This window comes from Trachurus japonicus, chromosome 2 (assembly GCF_045865225.1).
Source record: "Trachurus japonicus isolate A0001 chromosome 2, Traja_1.0".
Classification (NCBI taxonomy): Eukaryota; Metazoa; Chordata; class Actinopteri; order Carangiformes; family Carangidae; genus Trachurus; species Trachurus japonicus.
Window position 1 is genome coordinate 9,670,223 of NC_140908.1, and position 27,936 is coordinate 9,698,158.

Here is a 27,936-nt window from a genome sequence, read left to right on the forward strand (position 1 = left end):
GCAGTGGTTCTCAACCTTTTTTGAACCAACGCCCCCCTGACCATACCATGATCCTCTGACCGCCCCCCCCCCAAAAAAAAAAAACAATGTTACAAAATTTCGCATTTCGCTTTAAACTTGTTTTCTACACTTATCTGTTACTTTATTCATATTTCACTGCTTTCGTGAAGCTAAGACTCTGGTAAACATATTTCAAGCACCAAAACAGTTTGTCCTCATGACGAAGGTGTGTTTTCACAAGGGATTTGAACATTTTCAAAAAGCGGACTTCAAATTTCCAGCATTTGACCTAAATTATAATTTTTTTTTTACAGGTCTCTAGAACAAAAACGGCCCATAATGATGGTAATGATGACAGAGATGTCCATGGTTACTTAACCAAAAGTCTCCTGACATATCAAACAAAGAAAACTATGGACTATGGAAGTTTTAATGCTCAAAATACAAACAATATCATGACGTGAACCCTATTGCGGTTAAAAAAAAAAAAAAAAAGAGATTGTTGATTTGGTGCTAGAATGTCCAATTGTGTGCAAAATGTTTTTGAGGATGCCCTCAAATCACTTATTTTGGGCACTAACTGGGGACTGAAAAGTTGGTAAACTGAATTTCAGAAACATTATCTTGGCTAATAATGTGGAACAATAAGGTGGATGTATTTCAAAAAAACTTATTTCACCTCCATGTATTGATTTTTCGTGGCTTCATTGTAAACAAATGCACATGGCCATGTATTGATTTTTCGGCTTCATTGTAAACAAATGCACATGGCCAGGGACTGCTAGCAAAACAGCGGAAAAGCAGCGGACTTCTATAGTTCCTCTTTGATTAAACATTTGAAATCCCTAGTTTAATGTTACACTGCTCTCACATTTCCATTGAAGGTAGCTCCCCTCCCCAAGCACAGACTTTTTTTTTTTTTTAGCCTACCCCAAGCACGGACTGATGCAGGCAAGGTGCGCGTGTGTGCGTCAGGGCGGAAGAGACCACATCCATGAAAAAAGGAGGGGGGTTGTAATTTTTGGAAAAAGGCAATGATGTATTTTTGAGATGGACTATGACATTATTTGTAATACATATGACCACTGATCATAGCTAGATGGTAAAATAATAAGTAAGGTAAAGTAACTTAAAAAAATAATTTAAAAAATCATCCCTCAAATCTGAGGGGGCACCTGCCCCCTCGGTTTCTATTGACATGACGCTGCTGGTAATTTACGGGCTTCCCTCTTCAAACGGGGTGTTTGTGCAAGAGGCTATATCTAAAGACCCAACACACAGCATGAAAAGTGGGATTTTCGTCCCCGTAAACGCCCGCAGATTTCCCTAATTACCGGCAATTAACGACAATTTATGGACTGCAAACGTCGCGTTCGTCCGTGCCACATACTGACGGAAACGAACCACTGGTGGAGGGGCTAATTAGCATATGAATCGCGGCGAAACAGCGCCGGGTCAGAAGGTGTTAATGGCTCTAATCAGCATATGAACAGCAGCAGCCAGGCGGGGCTTGAATGGCCTCACTCAGTATTGGTTGAAACCACTACTCTTAAACCAGAAAAATGACTCGGGATTGGTTGATATATATACTTTTAAACTAGGAAAATGACTCGTGATTGGTTGATATGTATACTTTTAAACTAGGAAAATGACTTGTGATTGGTTCATATGTATACTTTTAAACTAGGAAAATGACTTGTGATTGGTTCATATGTATACTTTTAAACTAGAAAAATGACTCGCGATTGGTTGACATATAGGCTACTTTTAAATTAGGAAAATGACTCCTAATTGGTTGAAATATTGTTATCCTATGGACATGAATTTATTGAGCAAAGAAAAATTGCCAGCAACATGTTTATTCACAGAAAGAGCTTTATTGGCATAAATAATAATAAAAAATGTATGTATACATAGCACAAATAACACAACACAACAGCATTCTCCTCCATGATCATACGGCACAGCTCTGTTTGCTGCGTCTGGGATGTAGGTAACAGATGACACTCTTTTTTAATTTTGTCCATGTTGTAAACATCTGTGGTGTGTTGCCCTGTATTTAGGATTTGCCTCTGAATGTGAGGCTGCAGAGCTCCAGAGACCTTTTCACAGCTTCCGCCTGGCGCTGCAAGTATAACACAGATACACTTAGGCACAGCATTAACATGCATCCCCTTACATTGAACAGTAAGCAGAAAGTACTAAACGTTACTTACACACAATAGTGTCTTTATCGGCATCAGGCACAGTGGTCACGAGGTCAGTCTGTGAAAACAAAATGTACGGTTAAGATGAGTATCTGTTTACGTTTTTCCTTATGCAGCAGAATGAACACATAGCCTATTCTTTAAATCTTACCCTTGCTCTGGTTTGTAGCTCCTCCAAGTTGCCTCAGAGTTGTGAAGACGGCGTACTGCATCCTGTAAATACACAGAAACACAGTTTGATAAAGCAACACACTGGTTCAGGCTACTTTTAGCTTGGGCTACGGAAAGAAAGCTTTACTTTGAGGCTACTTAGCTTAGCAAGCAGGCACCGAACATATTCTTACCGCAATTTGGGGATTGCATCCGTCTTTTCCTCTTAGAGTTGGGCTCCTCTGGCCTGTTTTTCATCTCCAAGGCATGAAGGCAGTCAGTCCGAGTCTGTGTCGGCGGTAGTTATCTGACGAGACAGCCCACTAACAGCGTTCAAAAGCACTCTCCTCTCGTCGGTCTGCCGACTTGCTGTGGAAAGGTGTTCGCGTCCACGCAGAGGAGTTGAGGTGGAGGCGAAGTATGTCTATGGTTAAGACGCTGTCCAGCCATTGTAGTCAACGAATCAGCAAAGTTAGAAAAAGTTGTGAAGAAGTCTGTTTACTCCTTGTAGCCTCGCATCACCAGGCTCTTCAGACAAGCGAAGAACTCCTTGCAAGTACTTCCGTGTTAGTCCCGCCCATGACCTCACGTGATTGGATGAGTCTCGTCGGGTCCTCCAATCACAGGGGAGTTCATTGTTATATGGAAGAACTCGCGAGATGTGGTTTGCCCATCTCTCAACACTCATTCCAAAATATATGTTCAAAGTTGTATTCATTAGACAAACCTGGGAAAAGTCCTATTTAAATTGTCTAGTTAAAATGTGGTTGCTTTTCACTGTTGTGGTTGTTGTATTAATCTTTTTTACATAACATTGTAGTAGATAACACATTTTACATAATTTTTAAAAACCTATTTAGATGATGATTAAAGTCAATTTGTTTGTTTTTTCTCTGAATATATTTCTTTTAAAATAGTTGGGTTTTTTTTGTTTGTTTGTTTTTGTTTTTTTACATATGGCCCTAATACACCAGCGTACTTCTCAGTATTGACAAAATGTGTTCAAATGCATAAAAACTTTTTGTGGATGTTTTAAATTGACAGTGGGTTTTATAAGGATTAAAATGAAGTTAATACCTTTTAGAAAAATCTTACCTGGAATAACACTCCTCCTGCTACCAAGCTACACTGATTTGCATTTGTATAGCTCACAGCATGATCATTTACATGTTAAAGCCTTCCCTTGAATTAGGGAGAGGGGGGTGATGGGGGGGAAACTGCCCAGCACAATTTCTGACAATTCACGACAATTCCCGACAGTTGTGGGTGTTTCCTGCAAATTGTCGTATGCATTCGCAAACCTGAACTTCCACGACAATCTACAGTGCCGCTAACTGTCGAAAATCCCACTTTTCATGCAGTGACATGCACCCTGTAACTATTAAGGTGGCGGCCAAAAATCACCTTAGATCGGCAGGAAAACCCTGTCGGGTAAAGTCGGGCGGACATGTGCGTGTGCTTCACCTGTAAAGACGGCGCCGCTAAAAAAATTAATAAAAAGACGGCTCGGGTCACCTGCTCCTCGCAGGAACGAGCAGTCATAGGAGCTCGGCTATTCCTCTTTCTTCAGCCTGTAGCCTACACTAATGTTTGGCTGTACTTGGTATAAAAAAATCCATCTAACTTCATTCAGTAGCCTATGGGTAAACTATACAAAGACGTGTGTGTGTCATTTAAGTCTGACGCAGCGCTATGGTTGGTTTGAAACGTGTGCGGGAATTTCCCGCATTATGAGTGTTATATTTGCGGGTTAAATAAGTTGAAAAGTAGGTTATTTATGTCGGTTATTTGCACTTAAAAAGTTGGGAAACCATTAAAGTTGAAAAAGTAGAGCTCAAATGAACCTTGTAGGAGCCAAGTTGTGGCGCCCCCCATTTTTGCCTGAGCGCCCCCCTCTCAGCCCTCACGCTCCCAGCGCCCCCCACAAAGTTCAGAACGCCCCCCAGGGGGCGGTACCGCCCCCGTTGAGAAACCCTACCTTAAAGGGATAGTAGCATTTTTTTTAAAGTGGGGTTGTATGATCTACAAATAGCCCCTAAGTACTTTAATTGCAGTAGAAGACTCTCTACACTCCTCCCGTTAGCAACGCCAGCCCATAGCCCTGCCCAGAGATTTACAACATACATTGTTGTGAATGGACCCAAAGAAACGGCCTATTTTCGTGGCCTAGAAGGGGTTTTACCTGAAAATAAAATACACAGTTCCATTGTTCGCCATAACATAATTTTTTCCAGCCCCTCAAAGTGCAGGAAAAACACAGTTTTTATTTGGAGCTGACCAACTGCTGATCGGCGGGCGCTAACCCTGGGCGGAGGGATACGTGAGTTGGTTAGGTCCAAATAAAAACTGTGTTTTTCCTGCACTTTGAAGAGCTGGAAAAAATTATATTATAGCAAACAATGGAACTGTGTATTTTTTTTCAGGTAAAACCTCTTTTAGGCCGTGAAAATAGGCCGTTTCTTTGGGTCCATTCACAACACTGTATGTTGTAAATCTCTGGGCAGGGCTATGGGCTGGCGTTGCTAATGGGAGGAGTGTAGAGAGTCTTCTACTGCAATTAAAGTACTTAGGGGCTATTTGTAGATCATACAACCTCACTTTAAAAAAAATGCTACTATCCCTTTAAACGCCCTTCTGCCTTTTTCTTTCACCAGTCAAAGCTTTCTTGAAGCGCTGTCTCTCTTTTGTTTGAGTAGAGTGTGTGTTTATAGAGGGAAGGATGGAGGACAGAGGCTAATGTGCTCAGTGACGTTGGGTTAAATAAACTAGATTGACTTGTTTGAAAAACAGATTTTTAAGCTGTTGCTCTCCCTCCGAGGAAACGCACTCGCCACTCGTCTCTGACAGCTGGATGCTTCCGCTTGCACATCACAACGTACACTTTGTGTCAACGCACAGCGAAAGGATGGAGGATGCAGGTTGGACCGGGTGGTAGGAACGGAGAGCTGAAGGTTTCCATTGATTATCCTTCACACAGCTCTCTCTGCTGAACACCAACTTCATGGCATCCGTGTTCCTCCTCCTTTTTCTAATTCTTCTTCATTTCTTCCTGGTAGTCCGACTCTACTCACTAAGCATTTAAGCACATTCGAAATGAGTTGTGCTGATGAAACAGGGACAGTACGAGAGGAGGAGACACTTTGATTCATTCATTATTAGCTGCTCTGTGCACATCGAATCAGAGACGGATCATTCACACTGAAGTGTTCTTTGGACTAATAGCTGATTGATGCCTTCCTCGTCAGCTCTCTGTCTCATAAACACGTGTGCACATTTCATTTCATTTCATTGCAGCGACGCATCAACCACCTAGAGGTTGTGTGTGTGTGTGTGCGTGGCATTTTGATGTGCTGTTTCCCGCCGACAGGTTCGGGATAATCACTTCACGACTCCCATGAAATTTCCTAATGAGCCTTTCGTTGAATGTCAATCCGCCTTTACCTTGGTGGAGCGCAGCTGCATGGATTCATCCAGACTCTTCCCCCCACCCCCACCCCCTCCTCCTCCTCCTCCTCCTTCTTCCACTTCTCCTTCTTCTTCAGCTTCTTCTCCTTCTTTTTCTTCTATTTTTTCACTTCGCTCGCTGATTTGACAGATGTTTTTTCTTAATTTTATCCCAGGCTATTTCCCGAGGTTCCATCTGGTGCTGCTGAGAAACAGGGGCTGATGGGAGCAGCCAGTCAGACGCATACACAAACACACACACACAAACACACATACACATATACACATGCAAATCAAATACTTGCAAATACACCTGGGCCCAGCCAGCGTTCTGTTTTCTGCGAGTCCCCCTGAAGGTTTATGTACACGTTGTGCGTGCGGATACATTTCTACAGAGCTGAAGAAGCATCAAATAATAATAGTAACACACACTTCTGCTCCACTGGTGGAACCAATGAGCAGAGAGCGTGTTTGTCCTTGCATGTGAACGAACACATCAGCTGCTGCGTGACCCAGCCGAGAGGACGCGTCACCGGAGGATTCACCTTCGTAACCGCAAAAAAAAGCCAGACGGAGGATTTTCCCCTCCAGCCATCAGCTGTGTCTGATCAGCTGCAGTGGTTTGAAATGATGAACATGTGCTAATATGTGATCACATTCACCTCTCCCACTGGAGGGGACAGGATCAAATCCGCCACAGGTCCGATCCGGTCCGGTCTGGTCTGGTTTTGAGGCTCCTTGGTTTTCTTGTTGCATCCACAGACTGGAAATGAGGATGGATGTCATGTCACCCACAGGTTTCTGAAGCTCAGAGTGAGCTGTTCCTGCCGCTGACATCGTGCTCACACCTGACACTCACTCAGCTAATCCAAAAATAGGAGGAGGCTGGCGTGTGTGCGTGTGTGTGTGCGTGTGTGTGTGTGAAGCTGAGACAGTGGTTGTGACAAGTCGTTGTCAGCCTTAAAACTCAGAATGTGTAACTTTTCCATGAGAAATGAACAGACCCACGTTAAATATTCAGTTTAGGGGCGTCGTATGGCAGACCACATATACAGAGTGCATGTCATTCTCCCTCCTCATTAACTTGTCTCTTTCTGACTATCCTATCATTAAAGGGATAGTTCAACATTTTGGCAAATTGGCCCATTGCCATAATCCCTATAGTTTTAGCAGTAGGTTCGTCACCTTTAATTGTCGGTGCAAGCTATTTTTAGAACGGCGGAGCAGAGCCGTGAGCTGCTCAGAGCTACGCTACGGAGGCTAATGGTATTTCTTGGTTTCCCTCATCAAATACACAATCCAACAACTCCAAAACGATCTGGTGGACAAGTTGTGACCTGCACATTCACCACGCTATGAGATAATAACAGAACGTTACCAGACAGAGTTGTTTTCGAGGTAAATGCAGAGACTGCTTTCTGAAAAACTGCCCCCAACGGAAACGCGCATCAGTGGTTTTGCATGAATTTACCTCAAAAGCCTGGTTTTTGGAGTGTTGGTTTCATCCTTCAGCCTTGGGCTTTAGCTCTTCTACACAGCGCTCACACTGAAAACCAGCGTCCTCTTGCTCTCTGTCGGCGTCGTCTGCCGGCACATGATCGTCACTGCCGATGCACAATGAATCCTTGGAATAGAGGATGAAGGTCTCACCTGCTGGACGACCTCCTTTTTTGAAGGAGTCTAGCCACTGTTACGCAAATGTTTTTTAAAATCACCCCCTGAAGTGTGTTGTGACCTCTGATTTGGGACACAGCTGCAGAGGACAACGACGTTCCTGCTTCAATTCAATGGGTTTGTGTGTAAGAGCGAGGGGAGCAGATAAAAGATCGTTGCACAGTTGTGTGATTTAGCTGTAAGTTTTAAATTGCCTCCCCCTCACTGGACATAATAAGTTGAAAGCAGCTCAAAGTGGATGTTAATGGTAGGTGCATGCGCCCTGGAAAACTAGACAATTATTGTGCATGTCTTAGAAGACACGTCTTTCTCTCCGCACATATTCAAGAGTGTTCCTTTTTTTCCCTCTCACTCCTAGTGGTAGAAAGAGAAGAAAGGCAGACCAATTACAGTGAGTGATTTTTCTATTTGGGCTCTTCCAAGAGTAAGAGCTTTCTTTTCTTCTCCAGCGTGTTTTTGTTAATGTTGTGCCGTGGGCAGTTTGGTTTTTGTCCTCCTCCAAGTACAGATTATTCCTGCTTTGGGATAACTTGTTAGTTTTTGCTGTGCAGAGCTTGTCCTCCTTCCACCCCGCAACAGACGTTTTATTCCTATTTTATTTGCACATCCCTTTATGATCTGTAGGTTGTGTTGCTCTTCAACTGTTGGTGGTGGTGGTGGTGGTGAGGGAGGGGGGTTAACGACAGCTTTAATCCTATTGATCCAGAAAACCGATCCTTCCTAATCCTGTGAACATGAAAGTTGGCCATTGTGATGAAGGAGCAGCAGCTTTAGAAGTTCCCCGCCAACAGCCACGAGCCGCCACGTCAGTGTTCGACCGACAATTTAGCAGTCAGTTCTCTAAGAATCTATTATTTGTCTCCTCCTATTCTTTTTTTTTTTTTTTTGAACGTGCTGTTGTTGCAGACTCAGACAGAGAAAATAGATGAAAGAGCATTTTCAGATGAGCCTCAGGGAAACAGTCTGATGGTCCGACTTCACTCGCCTGCTTCCCACTCTGCCTCTCACTTACCCACCTTGTGTTGTTGCCTCTTGCTCTCCGTCTCTCTCTGTTGCACTCTGCACACTTACACCCTCCTTTAAAGCGATAGTTAAACATTTTGACAAACTGGCCCATTGCCTTAATCCCTATAGTTTTAGGAGTAGGTCCGTTACCTTTAATTGTCGGTGTAAGATCGGCGGGGCAGAGACGCAAGCTCTGCACGGCATGTGGTATTTTCACCTTTCCCTCATCAAACTCATCAAATACACAAAAGTGTGGTGAATGTGCAGGTCACAACTTGTCCACAAGAGCATTTTGGAGTTGTTGGATTGTGTATTTGATGAGGGAAAGGCGAAAGTACCATGCGCTTCCATTGCATAAGCTGAGCAGCTCACGTCTCTGCCCCGCCAATCTAAAAACAGCTTGCACAGACAATTAAAGGTAATGGCAATAGGCGAATTTGCCAAAATGTTGAGCTATCCCTTTAAAGCCTAACACCATCTCTCTCTGTTTCCCCTTCTTCCCTGCTGCCACCCTTCCTTCCCCCCCGAGACCTTCGCTAGGTACATCTGCGCCGGTGATGGCGAGAGCATGTGACACGGCCCTGCCAGGACCAACACTCCTCCACGCCAGTTAATGACACTTAGAGGCATCCCACGATGCACATTAGCGGCTGAATCAGCAGGAAAAAGTCGCACTTTGGCAGCGCTCCTGCTGCAGGGCAGAGTGGAGGTGACATCAGCGAGTCTGAATGACACCGCTCTGGCAGTCTGTGCCTCCTACGCTCTGTCACCTCCATTGATTCTCACAGTGTTTGCTGTTAGAGAGAGAGAGAGAAAGACGGCGTGGAGGAGGGGGGGGGGGGGGAATTTTAGGAGATAAACGTGGTGCAGTTAAATGAAGGGGAAAAAATGGATGAGAAGAGAAGTTCTGTCATGGAGCGTCAATTCATAAGGAGGAGTGTGTTTCCTGCTGCTTCAGTTGTCACCCCTCCATTCAGTTTGTTGCCACAGAAGACCTTTTAAAACCCCGACAGTGCTTTACTCCAGCCTTGACATGCTAAAGGAATAATTGTCAAGTGCACCCGTGCTGCTTAAACAGCAGCTTTTATCAGCGAGTTGGCTCCAGTAATGAAGCCTGACCTCGACGGCACCTGGAATCACACTTTGAATCTACACGCTCGGCTCTCATTCAGCGCTTTTCCTTTTTATTATCACTGCGAGTGTTTGTCAGGAGTGCCTTTTTTCAAATCCCCCAGCAACTGTTAATTCAGCGTCCGTGAACCGAAGCCAAGGGAATATATCAACACGTCCTTGATGTAGCACAAGCTACAACATTTAAAGCAGACTCTTTGTATCATCAGGTCAGAGCTTGATCTATGGCTGGTGTTGGGGTGAGGTGGGTGAGGGATGGGGGGAGGGAGGTGGGAGGCAATTTAGCCTTGTGGAAGTTTGTTAGACGCTCACCACTTTTCAGTCTCACACCCTGATTCCTCTGCGCCGGTGTTGATTTCGCCTGCTCTCGCCATACCAAAGGGTTCCTACGGCAACCAGTGTTTGCTGCAATTTGTGTGTCACAGCCAGCCAGCTATTTCAGCATTGTTCAGAGGAAGCATTCATGAAATGAAAAGTACAGTAAAGGGCCATTGACAGTTAATAGAGAAGATGTTCCTTTTGTGCACGGGGCAAATGAAACATCTGGCGAGTCAGTCTCAGTCAACAACCACCAAACATTTTCATCCCCAGGAATTAAATGGAAAATGAATTTATCAAATTATTCAGTTTGTTCATCAGCTGTCTGCAATGATCTAATCAAGTCTTCACATTTAAGAAGCTGGGACTCATTTTACTTGACAAGTGAATGATGATTATCTCCTCATCTGTTTCCTTAATTAGATTCTTTTTTTGTTTTTTACTTTTATTTCCAGTTTTAGTTTGAATGCATGTCCACTCTTTGCTTTGTGAAGTTCAGCATCTCCTCCCCCCTCATGCCAGGCAGCAGGGGGCTCCAAATGTGAGAAAAAATCATCCTAATGAGCCGATGAATGTTATGAATCCATCACCAGACCTTTAATGTGACTTTGAACATGCTCCTTTATTATTTATTCTTCTATATCTACTTTTTTTCCTTCTATTTTATGGTGCTGTATCCTTCTGGGTATAGCTTTGTATTCATGGCAACCATGTGTTAAACATCACAAGGCTGTGTATGAACTGTGGGTAAATCCCTCAGGCAGAAAGGCTGGCTTAAGGAAAGACTCGAAAGAGTGAGTTCAAATTCTGTTGAGTCCATGATGGTGGACATTTGGACTGGATTTGTTTCTCCATTGTCTCTTGCTCCTTGTTTTTTTTTCTGGTTTGGATTTTCCAGTGTTGTAGTTGTTGACATAGATATTTGGCATTTATTTGTTTCCTTATCAATGAAAAGCTTGTTCAACAGGCGACTGATTGTTTCAGATGTAACAAGCCTTTTGCTGGTTGAGGGTCAAACATCACTTGACAATTTAACAATGAAGATAGAATGAAGAGATGACATTTTCTATCCAAATAATTGAAGGTCAACCTCACTGTGACATCATAATGGTGTGAAAACCCCCCCTCCCTCCATGTGCCTGTGTTCAGTGCTGAGGGACATTGTGACTTTCCTCCCTGCAGCTTGTCTGGTCGGTGGCAGCGGCAACAACAGCGAGGCGCCGGCGGTGACTGGAGTTGTATATCTTCAGCTTCCAGTCCAAACATTCAGTCTTTATTTGCGGTCCCACTCTGTGATGACACGCTGCGGACAGCCGTAGAAATATTTCCACACTTCACCGTCTCCCCTGACAAGGCCACTGACGCTGCTTCATCTCTTTGCATCTGTTTTTTGTTTTATTTCTAGACAGCAGGACTTGAAATCTTCCTCTCACTCTTTCATGACGTTTTTTCTTTTTTTTTTTTTGGCGTGAAACAGAGGAACAGTGCAGGCAGAAATGTTTTATAGGCTACTATTGTGGTATATTGATGTGTTGATGAAAAGAAGGGATCACCGCCGACACGTCTTCACTTGTTACACTCAAGAGCAAAATGACCAACCAGTCTACAATTATAACACACTTCAGGAACTTGTTGAAAATTTGGATTGAAATGACCTCTTACTCTCCCTAAATTTCCTCAACCTCTTCCTCTCCATGCCTGCTGTGGCATGAACTGATTTGTCTCAGGCTGGTTCTGCATAACTGCCTGCTTCTTCTCCTTCTTATTATTATCTACCAGTTGAATTTGATTTAATTTTCTAAGGATCTCCTGATCTTGCTCCTTCTGTTCATGCTCTTTCTTTCTATACAGCTCTACTTGGTGTGCTATGTGATCTGTATAAGCACTCTCTGTCATGCTCCCTAGGCCAACCACTTCTGCTAACTTACTCCTCAATGACAGGGGCAACCCCTTCCGAAACTTAGCTCGCAAAACTGATTGCTCCATCTGACTCTCCTCTGGATCATTCCCTGTGACATTTCTCCATACCTGATGGGCTCTCGACACATAAGATCTCGGATTTTCTTCTTGTCCTAATGGTTAAACATGAATATTATCAGGATGTACAGTACATTTGTTGGAAATGTATCTCTTAACACTCTATACAATCGACCTCTATTTGCTCCAAACAGCTCTGAATCGTAGATCCCACATATCGATTATATCCAGCTTTCTGTAAAATCTCTTCCATGGCTGCCTGGAACCCCAATAATATTTACCAGAAGTCTCTTAAAGTCTCCCATGGTAGGCTTTGTTTCCGCCATAATCTCTTTCAACTTTAAAATCCAAGGATGTGCTCCATCTTGAAGAAGTTCAGGTGGATAATACACTACACTAAAACCCAAATTTGTTGAATTCACCCCTAGTAACCAGGTGGCCTTCATGGAGACGAGACAAGTAATTTACGACAAGGTTGTGCTGTTGAGTTAAGAACTAAAATGTTCTTGCATGATGGATGCTGCACCTGCGAACGGCACAAATGGTGTTTTTGTTTTTCTGCAGGAACGCGGTGATTGCACCGACGCTCCCAGCTCTGTTCAGACGTTTCTAAGCCGCATCGCTCTTCTTCCTCCTCGTGTGATGATTCCTCCACATGCTGTGCAACCGGCTGCGCTGGTGCACGGGAATGTCTCACTCTGAACATTTCGTCCTTGTCTGCAACATTAACCTCCACCAGTTTTGCCCCGCAGCGGCTAAGGGGATCCAATCACACGGCACGCTTTGTCACCCTCCAACGTCTCCTTCTACTGAGACTGTGACACAAAGAAATTAACTCCCTGCATATTCATCACTATTACCAGCGCGGAGACTATGAATTTAATTGAATATGTAATAGCACGAGGGAGTGAAGTGGGCCTCGGCTCATTGCATTGTTGAAGCATGGGCCAGCCGCTGGATGTCTTGGCGGGGAGATAACGAACGGCGGGCTGCGGAGATGACATGCAAATCCCATAACGGCAGCTCCGAATCCAACTTTTTCTTCAAGTGAAATATTGCTCCGAGATCTGTGGAGTGATGATAAACAAGAGGCTGGGAGTGCACGGCGTAAATAACAAGATTAAATCAAAGGGTGAATTGTGATTGAAGCACCTCCCTCTGGGCTGGAATTGATTGGCCATTTCAGCGCTGTCAGTTTAATAAATAAACAGAGGAGGAGAGAAATGATGTGCGAACCCATTTGTTATGCACATTTATTTGTAAGAACCTGATCACTGGCGCAGGATCCAGCACGTCTGCTTTTTTGTGTCACTGTGGAGCGACTGCAACAATTAGCTTCAGGGGCGTGAGGGGCCAGAAAGAGAGGATGAGGAGCGGAGGAGTGGAGCGGACAGGCTGAGCTCTCTGACAGCTAGAGAGAGGAGAGAAGGGAGAAGGGAGAAGGGAGGGATGATGGGAGGGAGAAAAGAGGAGGAGCAGAGGCGCCTCGGAGAGATCAAAGGTGCACTCATCAAGGCCTGTCTCTGCTTCTCTTTGACAGGGGCCAAGAGGTGTGGAAGGAGGCGGAGGGTGGGTGGGGGGGGCTTCAATGAAAAGTCAATGACACCGAGGACAAAACAGTGTGTAATCTTCTACCTGTATGCTATAGGAACAGCAGCTGCGCTTCTTCTCCCGATAATTCATTTTCAATGCACTGGTGCTCGAAAGCTGTATGTATCTATTATGTAGCAGGCGAACGTACACAGACGCTCTGATCTCGGCTGAAAGCATCGCATTAATTATTCTTTCATGTGTGTCTCTCACAGGCGTTTACGTCTCCTGGAGATTCACCGTGTCTTTAATCGACCACAGCGAAACGGTTAGATGGGAAAGAGATGGGTGGATGTTTATTCAGGGTTGGGTATAAGTGTATTTAGACTATAAAGCCTTAAAATGAGCTGTCAGGACTTCTGTGACTATATGATGTCACAGCGCTCAGAGCTAGCAAATACTTAGGATTTAAATTGATAAATCATACAAAAGTAAACGAAAGGACTCCATCGTTTTATGAAAAAATCCCATGGCTTAAGAGCTTTGTTACAGTTTACATGTTGACGTCAAACAGATCCCACAAATCCTTCATTTCTAACTGCGATCAGGTGCCGTGTCTTGCACTGTAGCAGCAGCAGCATCTGATGTCTCTATCTCTATCAATGTGTGATGCTACGACTGTGGTGAAGATGTTTTGCCTTCTCGGTCTAAACCCTGGTGTGCTATCTCTTTAAATACTCACGGTAACACCCCATCTTTACTTTAAAATCATCACTTTCTGAGCCTGATGTGAAAGGCTGGTCCTTCCCACCTCCCCATCATCCTCAAACTTCACTTTTTTTCCTTCCTTTCTTCCCCCCTGCCACCTGAGGGAGCATCTCATCTTTATTACAATGCGGTGTTTCCTAATCGGCTCAGGTTTTGAGGAGCGTACATAATTTGTTTGCTCATTCATGTGTCGCATGCAATATGTCAGACTCCAATGATCTCGTTTTGACAAAAACCCGAGGAAGAGATGCATCTCACAGCTGCACCCAGCTTTCAAAATTGCACTAATTGGCCCTGAGTAGAGCTCCAGTTACGACTCAAATCAAGGTGCTGTTTTTTTTTTCCAAGCATAGACAGGGATTGGTATTGGCTAATCATCCTGCTGCATGGTGGGGAGAGGGTAGGTGGCTATTACCTCCTGAAAGGCAATGAAGATGACACACTTGTGTGCTGGAGGATGCCTGGAGATTGTTATCACCCCTGATCATTATGAACCGAGAGGTTACGGAGGCGATCCGAGGAGATATGACCTATTTCTGCCTCCTGAGTGCAGCCACTCTCTCAGCACTGAAGGCGTCAGGAGGAAGAGGAGGAGAGCTGACTGTAGCTCCATGCACAGGAAGTGTTATTTCCTAGATTAGCTGTGCATCAACAGCTTGAGACTAAAGAGGGGCTATCTTTACCTCCCAGTGAATATAAGATGTGTTAGGTAGATCCTGCCTTCGTCTTGCTTTAATCCTGTTGTGAATATGAACAGAGGAAGAGGACCTATATTTCCCCAACCTCACACTTCCAAGCTCTCCGCCGCCGGCTACAGCTCAGGAATGGCTTTAACATCCGAGGGAGACGCGAGCTGACACTACTTGAGCTGGACCGTGAGAGAAGGATGTACAGTGTCAGTCAAAAGTTTTTTTTTAGCAGAGAGATTTTTATGAGGTGACATTTTCCTTTGATCGTGACGGCTGAGCCCTCCGTCTTTGTGTTTGAGATATTAAATCGACAGGATCTTAATGAGGGCTTTAATAAATCCTCATGCATCGTAAAGGTCAACCAATTAAGTCTACGGTGATGTTTCAAAACACATAGACGGACCTCGCATGCAGACAAGTACGCCGAGTGTTGTCTGCTCCAGGTGCAATTAGAGTAATCATGATCTAGGTCGTTTCCATTTAGATCTGGGTCATTTCCATTAAAATAAAAAGTTTTTTTGTCAGTGCACACATGCATAACACAGTGCAGGTCAATTGGCCCATTGCCATAATCCCTATAGTTTTAGCAGTAGGTTCGTTACCTTTAATTGTCGGTGCAAGCTGTTTTTAGAACGGCGGAGCAGAGCCGTGAACTGCTCAGAGCTACGCTATACGGAGGCTCATGGGATTTCTTGGTTTCCCTCATCAAACTCATCAAATACACAATCCAACAACTCCAAAACGCTCTGGTGGACAAGTTGTGACCTGCACATTCACCACGCTATGAGATAATAACAGAACGTTATGAGACAGAGTTGTTTTAGAGGCAAACGCAGAGACTGATGCTGAAAAACTGCCCCCGACGGGAACGCGCATCAGCGGTGTTGCATGAATTTACCTCTAAAACAAAACAACTCTGTTTAAAATCTCACAAGGAGATGTAGCAAATTCATTTTTGACAGCTTTCTCACTAAGTTAAGTAAACAGCATCAAGCAGGAGCCTGGTGCCATGTGATGTCACTGGACTGCAGTGATTCAAAGTGTAGTCGTGTGATCTGAGCTATGAGGTAGAATTTAAATTCAGGCTGAACCCAGTAAACAGGGAGGTGAAATGTGACCTTGAATCTTATATCCTGTGGCAGGGTGAGCGCACTGAGCATCCGAGTGAGCCTGCGGTGTGTGTGTGTGTGTGTGTGTAGAGCGTGAAACACCTTCAGTATGAAATGATTGAAATAAACCCCAGATAAATAAATCAGGTTGAACATCATTAGCATGGCTGCTGCCTGTCGTCTGAGAGCGCCGACAATGCTAACAGCGGCTGACAGGAAGTCTTAGGAACGCCTTGGAGCTGAAAGTTAATTATCTCGTTGTCGTCTCTGGATCTGACGGCGTCGGCCTCAACCGACGTCTCAGACAACACAAAGACGCTCTCTAATGTGACGACCCCGCCCTCGGGTTCGCAGCAATCAGCTAATCAGGGGGCCGGCTGCCCGCGTGTCAATAGGACGGCGGGACAAACGTCGGCGGTCTGTCGGCCAGCGGATCGTTAACAGAGAGAAAGTGATAGTGAAGCATGAAAACCTCAGTGAAATCACCTCTTTATTCTCTCTATTACTGTACGTGCACGTTGTCGTCTCTGCTCGGCCGTATCCTCTCATTGTTTGACTTAATTTTCTTTTGAAGGATGGCACTTTATGGCTCAGAGTCCCGTCTGCTCTGCTGTAATCACCACGTCTCCATTAACTCGGCCTGAAATTTGATTGGCAAGTCGTTGTGAAAGGTCAGAGGAACCCTGCAGTGCTCGAGGATTTGTAGATTCAGCTAAAGCCTTTATCTCTCAAGGAAAGTCTGCTGTAATGAGTTTGACCTTGTCCTCCCTGTAATTATGATACCCCGATGTAATTCATGTAGATTCTATAGTTTCGAACTGAGAACGAGAGATCGTTGGAAACAGTCTGCTGGAGTGTTAAAGGTGAAAGGATGTTGAAGTTGTGAATCAGCTGCTGTACAGTAATTACATTTTTCATTTTGCTTTTTCATCGTGAGTTGTTGTTCACTCTTCCTACGCTTTGTTTCTTTGGTTTATGATGAGTACCTGTTGAACCCATCAGCCTCAGCTGCACTTTTACACAATTAGTGAACCTTAGCATGCTAAAGACTATTCAACTAGTCTCATCTTGGAATCTGCAAGCTCTCCGCAGTCGTACCGATCGATTGGCACAACACTGATAATAAAGATAACACCCGCGGCAAAACAGAACATTGATCTCATCCCTGTGAGACAAAAAATTGATGCACACACAGCACAAAGGACCCCAAAGAGCATACAACATAGTCAGTTTACAAAGAGCATAGCTACAATACAACATGATCAGTTCATTTTAAAATGCTTAGTTAGTTTAGTAGTTTAGTAGCAGTGTCAATTTATTGTTCAAATTAAAATGATGCCTACTGAAATTACTGTTGTTCTTTCTTGGCCCATTTTACCTGAACATGTCGATACTTTAACTCTCATAATTCCCAAACAATTATACTTTTTCAAAAAAATGTTCACAAAGAAATATTAAAGGGACTTATGTCAATTCATAAAAATATCAATGGATTTTATGCATAGCTTTTTTGATGGTTTTATTAATCGTTTACCATTTTAGCTGACTTCAACCTTTATGGCGGCAGCGGTCGGACTCTGTGTTGTGGTTATGGGCTCGATGATTCGAAAAAGACTGGGAACCACAACAGTTGTACATCTGTTTTATAATAAGGACTTTGTTATATGATCATAATGTTGTTTATCATTGGTGGATAAACACACACAACCTATCGGTTTGGTTTCCCAGCAAGTTGTATTCCCATCGAAATCAAAAGGTTTTTAATGATCTCACCTAGATTAACTTCAGAAGTGAGAGCAGGACACGAATTGAAAAGCCAAATTGTCCTGTGAGTCATTGTTTTAATGGAGCACCACAACAATAACAATCACACACCAGAAATTATAAGTGGGGTGTTTTTATGGGCTGTTTTCTGCAGCGAGTTCAGAAACGGGGAAAAAACAAGCTCATCACTCATCACACGTTTTAGAAAAGATTCCTACAAACGGAGCCTGGATCGACTCCCAGAGGAGAGAGAGAGAGATACCAACTCTAATGATTGTTGGCATCACAAACTAAAGGTGCATTTGAGTTCCCTTTTATTATTCCTCGTTGTTGAATAATTAAGACCCATTGTTATTTCTCGGCCACCCACTGTAATGATAGCAATAATTCATATTATGCTGATTAGCACAGTGACAGCAGAGGGAGGGAGGGGTGGAGCGTGTGATGCGTAATGCTTTCCAAATGGCACCGTTTCTTTCTTTCTTTCTTTCTTTCTTTCTTTCTTTCTTTCTTTCTTTCTTTCTTTCTTTCTTTTTTTTCAGTCAGAAATATTATGATAATTAGGAACAGAGGCATGTTTCAGCAGACAGAGGTAATGTATGAGAAAAAGAGCTTCTAGGCCACCGGAGTGGGTTTTAATGCACTAATAAGTATTTCTCTGCATCTGTATCGTCAGGCAATTTACAAGGTGATTGCTCATCAGCTGCCTCCTGGAAGTGTATATGTGTGTAGTGTGTGTGTGTGGGCTCTAACACTGCTCCATGTGTGTGTTTTTTTTTAATCTTTCTCTTCTGGTGAGTGCATGCAACATCGTCCTTCTGTAGTGTGTGTGTGTGTGTGTGTGTGAGCGGGTTGTTAATGGAGGCCTGTAATTACTCCAGAGCCGCACTGACAGCTCAGTATATCTGAGCTGGGATCAGGTAGCTGACTTCACGCCGCGGCCCCGAGGCACGCCACTCAAGGCCGAGGGGGCAGGAAGTTCTTCCCAATTACCCAGTTCGCACTGCTCTCTTGGCTGTTAGCAGAAGTGGTGACAGGGCTCCATCCTGGTTTTGACAGGGGTGGGGGGGGGGGGGGTTCGCTCTTCGCTCTCCCTCTCTCTGTGTTAACCTCGATGGCAGCGTGATAGAAACACCATCATAGTCTGTGCTTGTATTTCTCTCTCCGTCTGCTCACTGGCGCTGTCTTCTCTCTCTCACGGCGGCCGGGTCCAAATAATCAGACCACAAACATCACAACAGCTCCACTAGAGCTGAAATGATCCGTCTATGTTGTTCCAGCTGTTCTCCATTTTACGGCCCTGCACTGCACACTAAATACCTTCTGCTTTCAGGTGGCTGGTCGGACAAAACAACATTTGATGTGGTCAGCCTGAGCTCTTATACTTAGACTCATACTCAACCCACAAAATAGTCTTCAGATTGATCAATAATTGGATGGATTGGATTCCCATTATGATTGATGCAAACTTTAAAGGGATAGTTCAACATTTTGGCAAATTGGCCCATTGCCATAATCCCTATAGTTTTAGCAGTAGGTTCTTTACCTTTAATTGTCGGTGCAAGCTGTTTTTAGAACAGCTGATTTCTTGGTTTCCCTCATCAAACTCATCAAATACACAATCCAACAACTCCAAAACGCTCTGGTGGACAAGTTGTGACCTGCACATTCACCACGCTATGAGATAATAACAGAACGTTAAGAGACAGAGTTGTTTTAGAGGTAAATTCATGCAAAACCGCTGATGGGCGTTCCCGTCGGGGGCAGTTTTTCATCAAGCAGTCTCTGCATTTGCCTCGAAAACAATAACGTTCTATTATTATCTCATAGCGTGGTGAATGTGCAGGTCACAACTTGTCCACCAGAGCGTTTTGGAGTTGTTGGATTGTGTATTTGATGTGTTTGATGAGGGAAACCAAGAAATCCCATTAGCCTCTGTAGCGTAGCTCTGAGCAGCTCACGGCTCTGCTCCGCCATTATAAAAACAGCTTGCACCAACAATTAAAGGTAACAAACCCACTGCTATGACTATACTGTAGGGATCATGGCAATGGGCGAATTTGGCAAAATGTTGAACTATCCCTTTAATAGAAAGGCATAAAACTCACCCACTGTGGAATCCAGGAAGTAGTCTCTGCCATGTGGTCTACTAGTGTGGCCTTGGTCTTGTTTTCCCTCACATCATGACCTCAGAGTGACATCACTCACTCTGTGACCTAGACATAAACACCAGCATACAAATCAGGCCTTTAATTGAAATATTTTTTTCTTTGGAAATATTTTTTAATTAGACTTGTCTTATCTGAGCTCCGTGCCTTCCTCAAGGTAAACGGAAACCTGAGCCTGTTTTTAAAATTCGGCGTGTGTGTGTGTGTGTCGCCGCCACGGAAGCTTATTAATCAAGAGGGAGAAGGAGGGAAAAAAAAAAGAAACTCAATTTGATATGAGAGAATTTCATTTGACCTTTTCTGGGCGTAAGTGGGCCTTGAATGATAAGTTCTCATGAAAGAGCATACATCAATAGATCCCTCCACCTTCTGCGTCTGTTTGTTGCCGTAGTTAGGAGATAGCAGTGGCGGCGGCGGCGGCGGTGGCGGCGGCGGTGGCGGCTGTGGCAGCATACTGATGAGTTGTGGGGCTGGTTTACCCTTAAAACTTCCCCCATGGTCCGTGTCGAGATACATTTGGGTCGAGCTGAGCCTTTATGCAGTTTGTATGAAGGATGCGGTGTGTGTGTGTCTGTGCCTGTGTGTGTGTGTGCTTTTCGAAGACACACAATACAGATTCTTTGCTTTATTTTCTGATAGAATGGGTTCAACTTTCAACTGAACTAAAGCAGGATTCATTTATTCATGTTAACGAGATGCTTTTTATGGATTCGCCACGAGCCTCAACAAAAAGAAGTTAAAAGTCTTAAAGCCACACACACACACACACACCTCCTACATCTTCACAATATCATCTAATCTCCTCTCTTCCCTTTTCCAATATCCTTTCTTTTTTGAAGTCTCATATCACTTTTCCTGACCCGGCTCTCTCCCTGTGTGTGTTTTTTTTCTTTCAGAGAGATGGTATGAAGAGACGGAGCCCATATTGCGTTGGACGAGAGCCAGCTGTGTCAGGTACGGTACTGTATGCTACACTGACCTCAGCTTCCTGTCTATTTGTCAAACCTCTGCTCAGTCAGGGATGTAGCCTATTTCTGCTTTTAAAAGGCCTTTGGTAACAGCTCGACGCGGCGGTCCTTTATTTCACCGAGCCTCCTCTGCAGACGGGAGCTGAAACTGAAACCTTGAGTAAAAAGTTATTGTTGCCTCTGAGGTTCACTGCTTCAATCTTGCTGTTTAATGAAGCCCTGCATGCATTTAAGACTCCCGTGTTCCCTTTGTCATCAAAGGGAATTACCAGATTAATTATTGAAGAGAAAATATGGCGCACGGTGACGGTGGTGCAGCTGCGCGTCACCTCCTTTCTCAGGTCTGTTCTGTCTCCACGTGCTGTTGAGCAATATTTCCTGTGCAGTTGTCTTTTCTATTATACATGTGGTTTCATATTCAACTAGTTGTAATGGAGCAGTTGAGGATGTAGTTTCTGGTCCGTGGGCGGCGGCTTCTTCTTGTATACAGCTGTGTTATTGACTGAATTTTAAATGGATGAGATTGCCGCTCCTGCTCCTGGCAATACGTAGGTTTTTAGGAGGTTGTTTTAAGTTACACCGTTGAACGAACTAACGAAACTACTATATTAAACTCCAACAAGGAAACGTGAGAATTATGTTAAACTGAAATAATGCTGCTTTATTCACAGTGTATGACATGTACAATGGAAATTAACTATATTACCAAGCAAATGCAGTGGGACCGAACTCGACAATCCACCGATCTGTCAATTAAAAAGGGATATAGCCTTTAGACAGATCCTCCAATCATTATGCAAAACCCATGTGATCATCATGTGAAAAAAATGATTCTGTGGGTGCTGAGCTTCAACAGTTTTAACACACTTAAAGGGATAGTAGCATTTTTTTAAAGTGGGGTTGTATGATCTACAAATAGCCCCTAAGTACTTTAATTGCAGTAGAGGACTCTCTGCACTCCTCCCGTTAGCAACGCCAGCCCATATAGAGGTTTTACCTAAAAAAAAAAACCACACAGTTCCATTGTTCGCTATAATATGATTTTTTCCAGCCCCTCAAAGTGCAGGAAAAACGCAGTTTTTATTTGGAGCTAACCAACTGCTGATCGGCGGGCACTAAACCTGAGCGGAGGGATACGTGAGTTGGTTAGGTCCAACTAAAAACTGTGTTTTTCCTGCACTTTGAAGGGCTGGAAAAAATTATATTATAGCGAACAATGGAACTATGTTTTTTTTTTCAGGTAAAACCTCTTTTAGGCTGCGAAAATAGGCCGTTTCTTTGGGTCTGTTCACAACACTGTATGTTGTAAATCTCTGGGCAGGGCTATGGGCTGGCGTTGCTAACGGGAGGAGTGTAGAGAGTCTTCTACTGCAATTAAAGTACTTAGGGGCTATTTGTAGATCATACAACCCCACTTTAAAAAAATGCTACTATCCCTTTAAACGCTACAGGAATGAATGAGAACCTGCTATAAGAAGTTTATTCTGAATGAACTCGTCTTAGAGTTGAACACAGTTCATATCTGACCATTTATTTTTGGACATTTTATGCGAAGCAGAGCAATCGCAGTTTGTTCAAAATGTACTGTATGACATGTACTGTAGAGCTCTACCAGGTACCAAGGTTATATATAGTACTATATACGTAAATGGTGACGCATGGCTGTGGCAGCATTGTGTGTGTTATGAGTGGGACAGGACATAGTATCCATAGACAGACCATAGATCCATAGAGAGGTCATGGAGAAAGAGAAGAGCCACGACAACACCAGAGAGAGGCTCTAGACACCGCCAAATGAGCTTCTTTGAACTACTGAATAAGTCTCTGAATGGTTGTTGTGAATAGTAGGAGATTCCAGATAAATGTTCTTTATTTTCAGCGTGTCCTTGTTGATTATTGACCGTCTTCATTGATTCTGACAGTTATGTTTCAACTAAAGGGGAGTGGATGTTTCATGAATGGGGCTGCAAAGTCTGTTTAGATACTACTCTGCCAACTGAAAAGACGATGAAGAGGAAGAACTTGAATGCAAATCATTTTCACTTAGACACCGTTTCTTCTTTGACTGCCTTCATATAGACACACAGGCATAACAGTCACCGTCTGCAGCAGGGAAGTGAACAAGCGCTCAGAGCAGTGGGGGCTAGACTTGACATGACCTGTTTGTTTGTAAAGCTGCAGATTTCTTATTCTGCTCAAGTGCTGCACAAAAGACGGAGAGAAGGAGAAAAGCATTAGAAAAGGGCGGTGTGTAATGTTTGCATGTGCAACTGTTAAGGAGGAAAGATGCTGAATGAATAGACGTACGGTCTTCGCTCTATATTCTCATGTTATTCATTCGAGTTAGGTTGAAATACTCAACGATCACAGTTTTTCTGCCTTGTTTATGTTCATGGTTGCCTTCCAGGACGGCAAATGATAAATTCATCACTCTGTTTAGGTATCTTAAATTCAATTTAATAAACTTAACGCATCAAATTAAGAGTATACAAGACTAAACAAGTCCAATTTCTGAGTAGTTGACCCTTAAAGGGACAGTTCATGAAAGCAGCATTGGAGAATGTACTGGTGATTTATCTTTGCTTCCTGGGTCGAAGAAGAGCTGATGAGAACTTGATGTCTCCTCGGATGAAGACATGACGTGGTCACAGCTTGTATCCTAAAGGTCAAAGGTCAACTTCATATTCTGCAGAATGGCACCTCCATGCTGTAAATCAGGAGCAGGAGAGGGGGGGGGTGACCTTGTTTCCTGCAGCCTGACTGGTTGGTGGAGGCGTACGTTGTTGGTTAGAGGCCGACACAAACCTTTTACCTTTTAATATGCTGTGTTCTTCTTTCTCTAGTGTTCGTGCCTGGGGTGATACTGTTACATGTGAATGATGCGAAACTAAGAGAAGCTCACGATTTAAGATTTCAGGACTCAGGAGTCCGTTTGGCATTTGGACCTTTGACCTGAATCAGGCTAGAGATGTAGGACTGTATGTATATCGCAGTGTAATAGGATCTGGTAAAGCCTCCAGTCTGTGTATGAATATTTTTAATACCTCAGTGGGTCTTTAGGTCAACTAAATTTTTGGAATGGATTTAAATAGCTTTTTCCTTCCCGGGGTCATTTTTTCCTCCTCATTAATCATGCATCAGGTTTATGTCGGTTTAATCTCACCTCTAATCCGAACAGAATCAGAGCGATATTGGCCTTTTTTTCTTCCAGAAAAGCTTTGATCTCTATATTTTTTACACAGACTGTATACATTTAAAGACATATTTATAATCAGGGCATGAAGATGCATATAAATAAGGAAATTACATGGTCCGACAGCTGAGCACTGGAATATTTAAGAGGCTAACAAGACACCAGAGAATAGAAAATCCTCCCCAAGGCCCAAGTACTGAATGGGTCAAGCTCCAAAAAAATGCTAAAGCCTGCATTTCCCATCATGCAACTCCATTGCATCGTTGGTAAATGGTCGGTCAGTGCCTGCAGGTTTATGGCCACTCACATCGTGGCTTATGGGGGTTACTGTGCCAAACTGTAACATGCGTCTTCAGAGACACACAAGCCCTAAAGTTGCACTATTTGTCAGACATTATCTGAGTAAAGTCTTGCCTGAATTTCTAGATTTTTGTCGCCAGAAGTCAAACTTGCATTGATCCCGCCCCGGTGTGACTGCAACATGTCAGTAAAGCCTTAAGGGAACATGTAGAAATTTAACACGACAACAATGAACTGATAGGAGTTCGTCGGTCAGAGCTCAAAGGTCACTCTGACCTAATAAAACATTTTTTTACCCGTACTCACTAATTATTAAGTTGGTGCCAGCAGCCAATGATATTGATGACTGGCGATCAACAGAACGATCGGCAATTAGTCACAACTTTGTAAATGCCAAGATGATATTTGACTTGTGTGATGTAGTAACTATAAATCTATAACCTACTTGAATATTTGATTACATTTTTTGAAATGGCAGAATTTTAACGGAACCAGTTGTCTTTTTTTTTTTTGATTGATTGAAAACTTTATTGAACAACATTAAGTGTTCAAAGGGATAAAAAACACAATAAACCCCAAAGGCTTGTTTCCATTGTGGTCTTATTTGATGGTAGACGGTACACAAGGATTTAAAACAAGGAAGACAGGCACACAACACATGGACTAACAACATGGGAGAGAGACACTAGGCACATAGACTACAACATTGAAGAGAAAGAACAAATCAAATTGATAAAACAAGAGATTAGGTCCCAAACAGAGACAGCTAAACATAAAGCAGACACACAAACAATCTGGTGCTTCACGGCTCTTTTGATTTAATTTATCGATTGGCTAACCATTTTTTTATTGAAGATTTTTAAAAAAAGTAGGAGGAGCTAACAGTTTTAAGGTTTAAAGGAAGGCCATTCCACAAGACAGCCGCTAGGTAACGGAAAGAAAACTTTCCCATACAGTTCTTGAATCGTTGGTCATCCAAAAGATCTGAATGTGCAGAGGTAGCTTCCTGCTTCTCTGTCCTCCCTCTGTGTGTGTGTGTGTGTGTCTCTCTGTGTGTGACCTGCCAGTGTTTGCAACAGCCCACAGAGACACAGACAGTTAGCATACATATGTCCCATGCCCCATGCAGGCTAAAGTTCAAATCTCCTGCATATGCGCACTTCCTTAGTGCCACAGGCGGGGGGGCGTGTGGAAAGGTCACCGCTCCCGCTGACTGACTGACTGACTGACTGAGTGAACGAGGGAAGTAGCAGCTTTCTCCTCTTCCACCACCGTGTGTTTAGCCGCCGCCGAGCTGCTTACTCCCACTCACCTAATCACCACTCGGCATGCCAAATTAATACATGAATCATATTACTACTCTGCATATAATTTGCATTTTCAAGCCTTGAAGAGTATTTTAACATGATGTCATTTTTAATTGCTGCAGCTCTGCAGCCAAACACATTGTGTCTCCAGCTGTAGAGCGGCACGCTTCCCAGAGCTCTCCTCACACAGCCATTCCTGGTTTTAAAACCCATCAATGAGAAAAAGCTTCAAATTAGATTATCTTTCACTGGTAATATCTTAATTGAAATACAACCAATTCTGAGTGAGTGTAGAAATCCGTCTATTTCCAGTGGAAGGCACTACGTTTTTTTTTCTTTTGCAGTGGTGTATTTTGAAAAGCTGCATCTAATCACATAAACCACAAAGTGGTGGCTTTAATTTTCATGCCCCACAAGTTGCACTTTTTAAATGAATGTAAAATCAGAGCGCACACACTTCATGGTGAAATATTTAGTGAAAAGGACGCGATGTGTTGACGAGCCTTGGGGCGGAACAGTCTGTATCTCTGAGGCTTCTTTGAACTCCTTCCCAGATCAGGACTCTGGAGGTTACAGCCAATTCTGTATGAATATATATATTATATATATATATACTATACACAGAGAGAGAGAAACAGTTAAAAGGAAGTCCATTTTGCAGCACTTTATCCGGCACTTTCATTTATAGAATTCGTTTAAAATATTCAATCAACCCTTGAGATAATTTTTCTGACAAGTCAGAGGATTTGATTTCTCTTTTTTTATTTCCCCTTATCTAGTTAGTGAAAAGGAGAAACTGCACTGAGGCGCTGTGATGAATTATACCCAATACAATACCCTTTAGTAGTGTTAGTGAAGTGAGTCTGTGACACAGATTCAGATCCAGGGGTGAAAAATGATGACATAATTTAACTTCCTTTTATTATAAAAGCTGAAAAACTGAGTGTCTTTGTCGTTCTGCGTCAGACAAACACATCTGCAAGAGAGGTGGAACCAATGACTCATCAGCTTCACGGGATGAATAAAGTTTTTCTCTGACAAGCCTCAGGTTTTAGGAGGTTGTTTTGTAATAGCTCAGGTTTTAGGCGTCGCCTCGGGGCTTTATAGGTTATTAAGTGTGTCAACAAGCTGCTCATGTAAAACGGTTTCAGATTATATTCCTATCATCTGAATGTATTTTTGTTTAGATCTGCTCCACACTCACTACATTACCCTGGATTTCATCATAATGCTGCATATCAGATTAGTAGGAATTTCAGTAATAGATGGATTCATTGCTCACCCAGTTCGAGTCGGTGTTATTCTACCACCACAGTGACGGGCTAATTGAACAGTACACGCTCCAGCCCCAGCTGCAGGCGCTATTTGCATAGCTTCATCATAATTTATCAAAGACACCTCAGCAGGCGCTTCATCATGTTTCAAGACCGCTTTCTCCATTTTTTTTTTTTAATGCCTATGAATATATTACACCGCCGCCTCATACGTCTTTCCCAGGCTACCCCCTCCTTGCCCCACGCGGCCTCAAGAATGAAGTGCAAACACGAGGGCTGCAGTTTGTCACGCATGGTTTCCCCCGGCGTGAACTGCAGCGCGGCAAACGGCAGTGAGTTATCTGACAGTGTGGTGAGATATCAGAGAGCACAATGCTTAATTCAGTCAGGAGGAAGCCTCGGAGTTGAACGTTTTCAGTCTTGGCGCAGTTGTTGTAACTCATTAGTGGATTTTTCTTTTTTCAATGATCAATCACAGCTGAATTATTGAGAGTCATTAGGAACGTAAAAACCCTGAATGCTGTCCTCAGGGGGAAATCCATTTTGGTGCAGTGGGAGGTAAAGGGCTGATGAGTGGGGAGACGATGTGTGTGTGTTTGTGTGTGTGTGTGAACAAGAGGCATCCAGAATTCTACAATCAAAAAGTTAGCATGAGTCACAAAATGAATTCCCACTCTAATCACCAGCAGACAGATTAAAACAAGAAAAAACATTAAATCTGTTGTATCAGTGGTGCAGCACTGTCGCCTGTGTTTAACCACAGGGTTTAGTTGGCTTCAAATTAAAGGGGAACTATGCAAGTCTGGTCGCTTTAGCACTAATTTGATTTTTTTCTCTACAGAGTAGGGATGTCGATTACAAATTTTCTTGGTACGATTATTGTCAGAGAAATAATCACGGTATTACGATTATCACGATTATTATGCATTAGGCTAATTCATTTCACAACACTATGAATGT

The 27,936-nt window shown here is 43.3% G+C and overlaps 1 protein-coding gene and 1 long non-coding RNA gene across 7 annotated transcripts in view; one reads left to right on the top strand and one right to left on the bottom strand.

Moving 5' to 3' along the window:
• LOC146990815 (beta-1,3-galactosyltransferase 1-like) overlaps window positions 1-27,936 on the top strand; it is a 114,048-nt gene that overhangs the window by 34,433 nt on the left and 51,679 nt on the right. For 5 of the 6 annotated variants that reach the window (XM_085799683.1, XM_085799711.1, XM_085799691.1 and 2 more), the window contains one exon: window positions 20,831-20,888. The exons of the other annotated variant lie outside the window; for it this stretch is intronic. The gene's annotated coding sequence lies outside the window, so the exon portion shown is untranslated. The remainder of the gene's footprint in view (window positions 1-20,830; window positions 20,889-27,936) is intronic. 6 annotated transcript variants of the gene reach the window in all.
• Window positions 1,947-2,866, bottom strand: LOC146990816 (uncharacterized). Its single transcript, XR_015037949.1, has 4 exons — window positions 2,552-2,866; window positions 2,359-2,420; window positions 2,217-2,265; window positions 1,947-2,119 (listed from the first exon to the last, which is right to left on the bottom strand). It is a non-coding gene; the product is annotated as an uncharacterized LOC146990816 (long non-coding RNA).